The 11,026-nt window shown below is 31.4% G+C and overlaps 1 non-coding gene across 1 annotated transcript; it reads left to right on the top strand.

Moving 5' to 3' along the window:
- The first annotated feature begins 533 nt into the window (after positions 1–533).
- On the top strand, positions 534–606 carry Trnar-ucg (transfer RNA arginine (anticodon UCG)). Its single transcript has one exon. It is a non-coding gene; the product is annotated as a tRNA-Arg (tRNA).
- Positions 607–11,026: the final 10,420 nt, after the last annotated feature.

Here is an 11,026-nt window from a genome sequence, read left to right as displayed (position 1 = left end):
GGAAAGAGCGTAACGTGAAGTTGTGCAGGAAACTTTCTTTTTATGGAAATAATTTGAGAGTGAGACCCTGTGGCCCTTTAAAGTTTCGTATTTCTCCATAAGATTAACATGGGAATCAAAAATTGTTATGAAACTCCAGCTGTTGACAGAAATTAAAAGTGAGTAGAAGAACATGTGTTAATTGTAAACAGTCAATAAGTTTGCTACAAACATTTACTGACTTGGTTGAAATGAAATATTTACTACTTGAATTTGGGTTGGCGTAAATATTACAATGGATAAAAGCGAGAGAGCCTAGATAAAATTATATAACCTGTTATGTACATCTTGAGTACAGTATTTCAATAATCTTTGAGTCGAATCTTTTTATTTCATCAGAAATTATGACTTTTATTCGTTTTAAAATAACACCTGTAATAATTAGCAATTGTTCGAATTCGAGCAACAGGGACACTAGTTTTATAACTTTCGTGAATTATGGAAGTAATTTTTATTCTGAATCCTGGTGTTAAGGAACTCCGGTGGATTACCACGACCGTGTGGCCTAACGGATAAGGCGTCGGACTTCGGATCCGAAGATTGCAGGTTCGAATCCTGTCACGGTCGGATAATTTTATTTTCCAATATTCCTTCGAATAGTTAAACAAAATATTACATATTTTAGAGGTTAACACGTGAAAGTAAGAAAGATATAAACTGGTGAAGAAAATGTTTGTTTTCCTACTATTCATTATACATTAAAATAACTCATTTGGTTGGGCAGACAGTCTATTAGAACTAACGAGAGTATTAAATTAAAACAACGTTTTATTTGTTAGTAATAATTTCTTGAAAATGAAAACACACGTCTGTATTAAAACTACATGAATACAGTTTTAAACCATATCGATGATGTGTTAAAAATCTGTGTAATAAGATATCAAGCATGCAAAAACTCGAGCGAGAAAAATTATTGAGTAAATCAGCTGTTTATTAGTAAGTTAGGTTATAAAATTAAAATGGCCGACATATTGAAACTGAATATTTTTTAATGATTAGTTTTCCAGAAATAGATTATGGCCCGATGAAGTTTTATAAAAAAGTTAATAAATAAATCTTAGATAGCTTTTGAGATAAAAAAAATATACAGGGTTGTCTATTCTAAAGTTTCTAATATCAAACTTTTTTATTTTACGCCTGACAGTAAACTATGTATGGGGGACCCCCTTTATTTTTTATGTTGCTTTTATTTAGTAATGTTAGTTTTTAAACATTTCCGGCCATTTTTTCAGTTTGGCCACCAACTTTAATTTTTCTGAAGTCCCTGTATTTTATGATTTTTTTAGAAAGTAAAATGCAATTAAAAAAACGTTTTTAATTTTGGCATTTTTCTTTTCAGCTACTCACTATAGAGTTACAGGGTGTTACAACTAATTGCATCTACCTTCTGGGAAATGGCAGCCATTTTTGAACAGTTGAATAAATGTTTTTTATGTATTTCATGGTCTTATAAGAATTTTAATAGAATTTTAAGACTTATTTACTCTTCGCATTTTCGCCCTAAACCTACTCGTTTAGGAGCTACATGACGCAGAATGTACACAGTTAGTAATTTTTTCTTAGTTGTAAACACGCTCTAACTCCTAAACGAGTAGCTTCAGAGAAAAAATTCCAAGAATAAAAACGTTTTTAAATTGCATTTACTTTCTAGGAAATTCATAAAATACAGAGTCTTCCATAAGAAAATCAAAGTTGACGGCCATATTAAAAAATTTTGAAAATTGAAAGAAATTCATAAAATCTGCATAAAAATTAAAGTGGGGTCCTCAGTAAGTAGTTTACTGTCGGACCTAAAATAAGAACTTAACTATTGGAACACTTTAGGCTGGACACCCTGTATTTGTAATATATGTTTATAATTTATAAAAAATATATATTCGAGATAAGGAACTCCCTAACGAGGAATTTTTGGAATACATGTCATTTCTAATTTTCCTTATATTTTGACCCAGTAAAACTATTCCTAAATTGTGTATACTTACTTACGGGACACCCTGCATACGAAACGCAAGTACATAATGGAATGACACAGGTGATGTTTTACCATAGTTAAAACACAGACTTGACATGCACATAAATATTGTTGAGAGGACATGAGTTGACCACAAACTGGTGAACTTAAAAACACAACATAATACATAATACTTTTTAGGTAAAAACAAAACGTTAGTTGTATCAAAAGATTGTTGGTTCGCTTCGGAAATTAGTTTGAATATTAAGTTTTACTCTTTTATTTGCTGTTATCTAACTCCTGTGACGTAATCGATAGAGGCAATGCAACAGAAAAACAAGTCAACGTTCTTGTTGATAGCTGTGATACAGTTTAATTGCATTTCTATGTTTTGTTGAACGAATTTATGTAAATTACTTTGAATACCAAAGCTGTAATGTTTTCTCCTCTCATGATGAAAATTATATTAGGTATCTTAGTAATTTTTAGAACTGTTAAATATTAAAATAAAATAACCCAAACCAAACGATTTAATAAAAGATGAGGGATGCAAATTGCGCATTTTAATAGGGTTCAAAACTTTTTTCCCAGGCAAAATGAATAATGCAAAACTCGTTTACTCTTTTACTTTTCAAAGACCATATTTGCTATAGACAGTTATTAGGGGAACCCAATAATATAGGTACCTACACCAAAAGAGTTATTTTCCTACCTCAATTTAGAACACAACTATTAAAAATTATTTTATGTAAAATCCATTTCCACATGTTTTGTTTCTTCTTTACATTTACATAATTCCGATCGTGTTTAAACATTCAATTCAGCAGTCAGCTGTTTAATTACAATTCCCATAAAAAGGTGACACAGCAGTCCCTATCCCGCCTATGTTAAAATGGTAGTTTTTAGGTAAAAATAACTTTTACAATTACATACTATGAACTTGAATTTTTTAATAAGTTTTATTACATTGGCCAAATATAATAAGAAGTAAAAAAACTTTTTGAGCAAAAATATTTTTTTGTATGATTTTAAAAATGTATAAAATATTTTATAATTTATATAAAAGTGAAATATTTTTTTAATTAGAAGGTTTTTGGTTGTCATGGTAACTAATTCCTATTATTGTCCCTTATTATTATGAGAAACACACACACCAATTTGTACTGAAATCGGATTATAATTGAGGAAGAATATGTGTACCTGACTAAAATCAGCTTGACTTTCGGAAAACGACAAAAGTGACCCCTGTCACGGGTAAGACCTTGGGTACCTAAAGTAAGAGTTTATAAAAGTCGCTGTAAAACTAAAAAAAATATTTTCCCATACTATTTGGTATCTACGTGTTCAGAAAAGTCTGTTTTACAAAACTAAATTATACAAATTTTTACAAAGATTTTAATATTTGATGGCGTGCGATAGCCTCACGATGAGTAGGACCTTGGGCATGCTAAATTAAGCTGCATGAGTTAATAAAAGTCGCTGAAGTTTCAAAAATACATTTTTCTTCCTTTATATTTAGTATCTATGTGTTCAGAAAAATCTGTTCTACAAAACTAAATAATAATTTTTTTTAATCCCATATTTGACTGTCGTGTTACTTTAAAGCGGTATAAAGAAAGTCTACCAGCATCATTGGTTATTTTAAAGTAAACTTTACGAATTAATCAAACTCTTGGTGGGCGAAGCCCTAAAGTAAATTACTTTTTAAGTTACCGCTCGTCACTGCACTAGATCATAAGCTTTGAAATGACACCTCAATCGTAAAAATTGGTTAAAAGTAGGACGGTCAAAAAGGGGATGTTACACAGAAAACCTTTATTGTGTTAAGTATACAAATGTTTCTGTATACTTCTTGTTAATATTATAATTAATTACATAATGCTTTACATTTACAAAGATAATTTTAAATACATGCTTTGAGAAATTAAATTTTAAAATAAGTAACATTTTATAAAATAAACATCTATTCAATTTGTATCTAAATGTTACACATAATGGAATTGTATATCATGCTAATATTATAAATGTGAAAGTTTGTGTGTTTGTATATTTACAAAAATGGAGGTAAAAACATTTCAGTTAAATCATTAAGGTAAAAGCTTAATTAATAAGTTTCACTGCAAAGATTCCCCGCTTTGAGGAAGCGTTGGGCTTCGTCCATGAGAAATTATGAAAAGGGGATGAATTATACAAGCCCCTGAAACATCCGAACAAAGCTGTAGGAGATTCTTTGCGCCCGATGCATCTGAACATGAATAAAGAGTTCTGTTTGGAGTGGAGTTGGAATCGCGCATCATTTTTCATTCGGCTTTGAAAGTCTGCCTCTTAGTGGAAGCTACAAAACATCAACTCTTCATGGTTCCGTTTTAAAACTGAGTAAAATCCAAGCCTAAACTATGTAGTATAACCTTTGACTATCAATAAACTAGACATTCCATCCCCATGTTAAATTTGTAGCTTTTTTTATCAAAATCGACGTAGTTTATGTGAGCCACCTACAGATTGCACTGATCTAAATTACTAAATTCTGCCAAATACATAATATTTTTAACCAAGTCAAACATAGGGAATGACTTATAATGAGTTATAGCAAACCATAAACCTAGTATCCAATAGTCAGTGGTATAACTTACTTTTTACATAGCGTACTTGATTTCTTACTAGGATAGTATAATAGCCCTAATCAATATTCAAAGGGGTAAGCTGGTTTAGTGGTACAACTCGGGGCTTCGGCCCTAAAGGTCATAGGCTCAAATCCGGCCTACAACCAATGGATTTTATACATGTGATGATACCACGATTCTCTAGGAATTCCTAGGATATTAAGGTGGGACAACAACAATCCACACACTTTTGGGATTGTAGTTCAATTATTTCGCTTCGTATGGTTAAATACTAGTTGGATTTTTGTTGGGTTTATTCATTGTTTAATTACGGGGTTTGTATGCATTTAAATTGTTAGTAAATTTATAATACAACTGTAATTAAAGAAACGTTAAAACTCAGTTAATTACATTACATGCGATTTTGAACGGGGCGTAACAGGTAAAATGATAAGAACCTGGGATTCTGGACGGGTTCAAATCCTAAAATTCAACAAAGAATTTTTTTAAAGTGTTTAAAAAATATTATAAAATTGGTTTATTGAAGCGTTGTTGTACAAATAAAGGTTGTGGAAATAAAAAAAAAACTGAAAATTAAAAAATGTCATTTTATTATATGGAGAAAGAGTAAATTGTTCTTATTAACTTGTTAAACAAACTTTGTGGGGGTATTTTAATCAAATTCATTCATAATATGCTATAAAATTTTAAATTAATAAAATAGTTCCCCTTTCCCCTTAGAAGCAAACTTAGTAATCGTTGAGCCTAATGTTACATAAATATGGAATAAATCTGGCATGTTTTCCTATAAACAAAAGTATTTGAAATATTTTAGTAAAAACACAAATAAAGGCATGAATGAAGTTTCACTTAGTCAACTGGTTTGCTGCAGCGGGGGTAATTGTACTGAAAAAAGTATAAAAGTATGAGCTTATAAAGAACTAAAGGGGAGAGAACGTAATTACACATCATACAGAGAAAGGTGGTACATTTTTTATGAAGCGTAATTAGCCTGGAAGTGAAGTCTTTAAATAAAGCGTATCACTCTCAGACCAAACTAATCCATCAAACAAACTAGGTTAATTTACCGCTGAATTAAAAAATAGGGACTTTATATGCTTTTTTTAACGTTCATTTTGTCAATTGTTCTATATCATATTATTTTATTTTTACATGCCTTAAGTTTATTATAATTTTGTATTCATATTTTTAAACAATGAACACATATGCGAAAGATGTTTTGCTGACAGTTGATTTCAACGAATGTACATCCAAAAAGCCTAAATCACTTCTTTTTACCGCACACACTTTGGTTCTATTTCACAAATACATTTCAATTCTGACTTTCGGTGAAGTATATATTTGACGTAAACACTTAAAGTGAAGCAAGATGATCAATTAGAAAAGAGTGTATTTTTGAACCTCTCAAAGAGTGTATTACTAGTGTTGTTTTATTTTATTGTTTTTATTTAAGTACCGGGGGACCGAGCCTTGCTCGGTTGTAGTTAATTGGTTTTAGTAGATTTTCTCCTATATCGAGATATCTTCAGTGTAATCTTAATCTTTGTTCAATAGTTACAACTGATGATTTCACTTTTTACTGTGTTTTGTAATTTGCTATTATACTGTGGATGGCTTGTTATAAACACATGTGAGTGGTGACAATTCTTTTGTTTACCTTTTCCTTGTTATTTGGTTCAACCAACATAGTTACTTAGCAACCGATAAGGCCAATGTTAAACCTTTAAATATTCAAATGAGTTGTGTAGGGAAATATGAATTTTCCTGAGGTAGTGGCTGTCACCAATCAAGTTTTTGGGGATTTATGTTCTCAATTCCAAAATTTAGTCAAACTCCTTCCGCTGGATTTTGCGATACATATAACAGACAGACAGACATAGCTCGTATTAGAGAATAGGTAACCGTAATAGTATAGGAATATTTCTCAACAGTGGTTTTAGTTTCTATAAACAACTGCCGAAGTCCCACTTACAAGCGATGTATCATGGTTTGCTAAATTTATCAAAAGCATATTCAGATTTACCGAGGGTCTTCGCAGTTTGTCACTCAAGGATCGTTTGTCACATTTGTAAACTGAGCAAGGTGTGATGTATGGTGCGGAAATGTATGGAGAGTAAAACAGATATTTAAATCCCTAAAACATAAACACCTAAATATAGACTTTACAGAGAAACAAGTCTAAACTAAAATGTCCCCCGCAGTAGCATACCTGCAGACTAAGTAAAAATTTCAATTGGTTGGATTTTTACTCAAATATTGCCTTATAATTGTCAGATATATTCCCTAGTCAAATAACATTAGTAGTTTAGATTTGATGTCACAGGGCAATAACATGTGTTTGTATTGTAATGCTAATGATTAAGATTAGCATGAAATTTCAGCAAAATATCATCATTAATTTATTTTCCATGAGAATAACATTGAAGTTTTAAATTTTCTTTCATTTAGCCATTGGACGTACAAGACCCTTCAATATACTAAATAATTAGTATTTTCATGCTTTACGAAATAATTTTGGGAAACCCCTTTGTTTACCCCATAAAACCCTGTTTCCGTAGTCCGATCATGGTGGTTCACAAACTAGTTCAAATAAACAATGACTTCAACACCTATTCTATTTAGATGAAGACACCTCATGATTCAGTCAGTTTTATTTAGTCAGTGACAGTGATAAAGAGAGTGCTGGCCAGCCTTTACAGTTTTAACCAGTTTTATCACTTTTTATTCAATTTTAATAGTTTGATCAACATGACTAGTTTTTACTATTGTGATTCTGACAGTGTTTTTAAAGAATCTTTTGACATACCACAATGTACATACATACATTGAAGATGTGGTTGCATACAATGACCTGACGATGTTCTAAGGAACGAAACTAGTTGTCATACTAGCAACTGTGGTTGGATAAGGTAATTCTTCCATTTTATCAAATAAACAATTTATATACAACGGACATTTATGTACGAGTTAATTCGAATGGGTAGTGATCTCCACTTCCGGAGACATAAACAATAAAAGTCAAATCGGTCCCGGGTTTAGGCTTACCACGAGAATTACTGTACAATGTAATAGCTTATTTCCCATATTGGAAATTTAGCAAAACTAACCCTCCAACGAATCAAATGACCTTAACCATGTCCTTAAATTATGCATATGTTTGACATTAAGTTTTATAGATTGTTTAAATTATGTGTGCTAAAGTGCATTAAACTTTTGATTCTTGATTCCTGTAAAAATATATCTTACTCTATTTATTTTAGAAACTGTACTGCGTTTCTCTAGCTAAAGTAAGTTTGTGTCAAATGATAATCCTGTTTACTATCCTGATGATTAGACCTATTTGTTAATTACAAGGCAAAAATGTGGTTCGGATTCCACTATAAACTGTAGGCCCCTTAGTTGTCATCGGCTGTATGGGCTATTAAACGGTGTCTAAGGAACAGTACGGAAACGGCCTTAGTCACTAACACGACTACAAGATCGCGCCACTCATCCTACCTCCAATTATATTTGGCTTAAAATACCTAATTAGTATGGTCACCATTTCATAAGAAAGTATTAAATAACGTATTTAAGTATAAAGTGTGATAGGTCCTACCTAATATTTGATATTTACCAAGAATTATCATAACTAACAGTGTTGAAAAGTATGTAAAGGTGTTGTAAAGTAAAAGAATCGTTAAAATATGTATCCAAAAACTTTTCCTTCAATCTCTTTGATCTGTGACTCGAGTTGTAAAACATAATTATTAAAAGATTAATCAACCAAAAAGAAGAAGGTCAGACTCGTTAGTGTTGGAAAACGTTTATTATACAAATTATTTCCTCGTCAGTATAAAGTTCCCGCCTTGATGCAAGTTTAACTTGAACTTGGCCTTCAGTGAATATTAAATAGGGTTCAACTAGAACTATGCCGGTGCTATAGTGTTTACCATGGTTTTTGAATCCGTTATTTATAAATAACCATTTATTCGTATTCGTAGACATTTTATAAATTTAAGTAAGCAATTTATCGTTGCCTTTGGGACTGGTGTTTAGTTTAAGCTGAAAAGCATAACTGGGAGAAGAATGCAGTGATAATGTGTAGTTTTTTTATTTTTTTTCTAAAGTGAGTTTTTTCTCATCCACAACGATAGAGTGAGAGCCAATGAGGAAAAATTGGTGTTTCCACTTTTAATCGTACAAAATACTGTACTGGGTTTTCTTAAGATTAGGTTGAGGTCATCTTAATTTAAACGCTCCATCGTTCCAGTAGTAAGATAAACTAACAAAGCATGTCCAAATTTAAGAAATGGTAATTTTAAGAAAAAATAAAATAAGTAATAGGTTCAAAGTGGTTAAATTAATAACGTTCTAACTGTAAAACTTAATCATTTTTCAATAATTACACTGTGAAGTAGTAAAATAAAATTAAATAAAGCTAAAATTTCTACATTTAATCGAACTGTTTTAAAACCCCTTGCAGCAAAACAAAAACTTTTTATTTTTCAAATTAATTTATATTTTCCCACTTAGTTTTACAAGGTATTGGTTGTATTGGTGATTGATGTTATCAATAAGAATGAATAAAAATATGTAGTATGTGTCCTACTTTTCTTGTAAGGTCGTGGATATTCAGATTTCTGAATACTGATCCCAAGCAATCCATCAAGTCCGCCTACACGAATGTCTAGATTGTTTACTCATCTTAGTTGGGTTATGTATTTGCGATGTGTTAGAACTAGTCTATATTGTATGTTCGCAAAGAATGTAATCTGTCAGGTATTTATTTTTTATTAAGTTGCTAATTTTATACTAGTGCTATACAGTAGTGACGCAACTCGCGTAAAGGTGTCGTTAACACTATTTACGCGAGTTGCGTACACTACTATACTTACGACAGTGTTTCAATTACTGTACTAAATTTCACTATTCATAACTTCTACGAGAGGTTGTGATTTCGTGTATAACCTCTTATTATCACTGAAAGTGATGCAACGAAACATTAACATTGTGCCAAGCACCACTCGACAATTAATTTGGCCTGAACAGCTGATTAGTTGAAGTTTGAATCATTACAATTTTACTTCTTTTCTCTCAATCCTTGAACCTCATTGCTCCGTTACCCGTGTTGTTATGAGTAAAACTATGCTGTTATTAAAGTAATCAAAGCTGTTATGTGCAACTTTTCAAATCTAAGCACTTAACTGGTTTCAGATCAGTTCTTAGAGTTGAAAAGTCCTCTCATAATAAGTACATAATCAGTAACACTGTCCTCTACATAATCCGTTTGGCTACTTTTAAAAACGGTTGTAGGCCTAGGTAAAATCATTTACACTACAGAAAAATTGATTAACAAATGTTTCTAGTAAAAATCTCCCCTGAAAATATTCAGTTTATGACAGGATTAATGCAGTCCGTCATATTTTTACAATATAAACATAAGTTCAAAGCAAAATTCCTTATAAGAATCTGTATAGGTCAAACTCTTTGTGTACGGTTATAAAAAATATACCCCACAAATTTAAAATTATTTGCCACAATCCTATGTATACAATAGTAATGCCCATCCATGCATGCTCCCGTTATATTACAATAGCACTATGGAAGACCTAAAGACTATATTCAATTTCAGTTTGATATAGTTTTTGGGATTTTTCTCCAGGTTGCTGTACTATAATATAATGACTTGTGATTAACGTGGAGCAAGCCTCACCCCAGACAAGTTTAACTAAAGGAAAAGTGTCAAAGAAAGTTATATACACTTTGGGAATCACATTTATGGCACTCGTCATAATTAAGAATACCTAATTCCAAGCTGGATCTTCCGTCTATGTTGGCATCCAAAGTAAGAAAAGAACACCAGAGTAATATCATCAGATATGGTGAATCGTAATATTATATTATGTCAAATTGTTCAATTTTGTTCAATAACTAATAGATTGCGATGAACCTTGTGTACCAAAATAAAGACGACTTACTGAAACATATATGATGACGTACATTTTAAATATACTCGCTTGTGACATTTATTTTGAGAGAAGTAAATAAGTGACAGGTTGTCATCTTGTTTATTCGCGACAACGAAATGTCATACTTGACTGATCTTCTACTCTTTTGTTTTCATTTTATGAAACACGATTCAATAAATAACTGTTGGTGTTTAAAAAAAATATTGATTTTGAAATTCAATGTCAGTTCCGTCCGGTGTACTGTAGAGGTCGTGTTTTGTTTACAATTTGTTTCTTGTTATTGCAGTCATATAAATCTCGTTGGACCAAATAACACGATCTAATCGTCCCCTAGTTATATAACGAAACGGTAAATCATAAATGATTAAATTAACCCTAAAATAATATAAATAAATGTTATCGACACTAGCGATCAGTGTCACCAACATGAACTAGACAAGAAAAACGAGCGTCAACATTTA

This window comes from Macrosteles quadrilineatus, unplaced genomic scaffold (genome assembly GCF_028750875.1).
Source record: "Macrosteles quadrilineatus isolate MER2022 unplaced genomic scaffold, UCM_ALF_1.0 Scaffold_4__1_contigs__length_99947679, whole genome shotgun sequence".
Taxonomy (NCBI): Eukaryota; Metazoa; Arthropoda; class Insecta; order Hemiptera; family Cicadellidae; genus Macrosteles; species Macrosteles quadrilineatus.
Note: the sequence above shows the minus strand (reverse complement) of the source record. Positions and strands in the feature narration are given on the sequence as shown.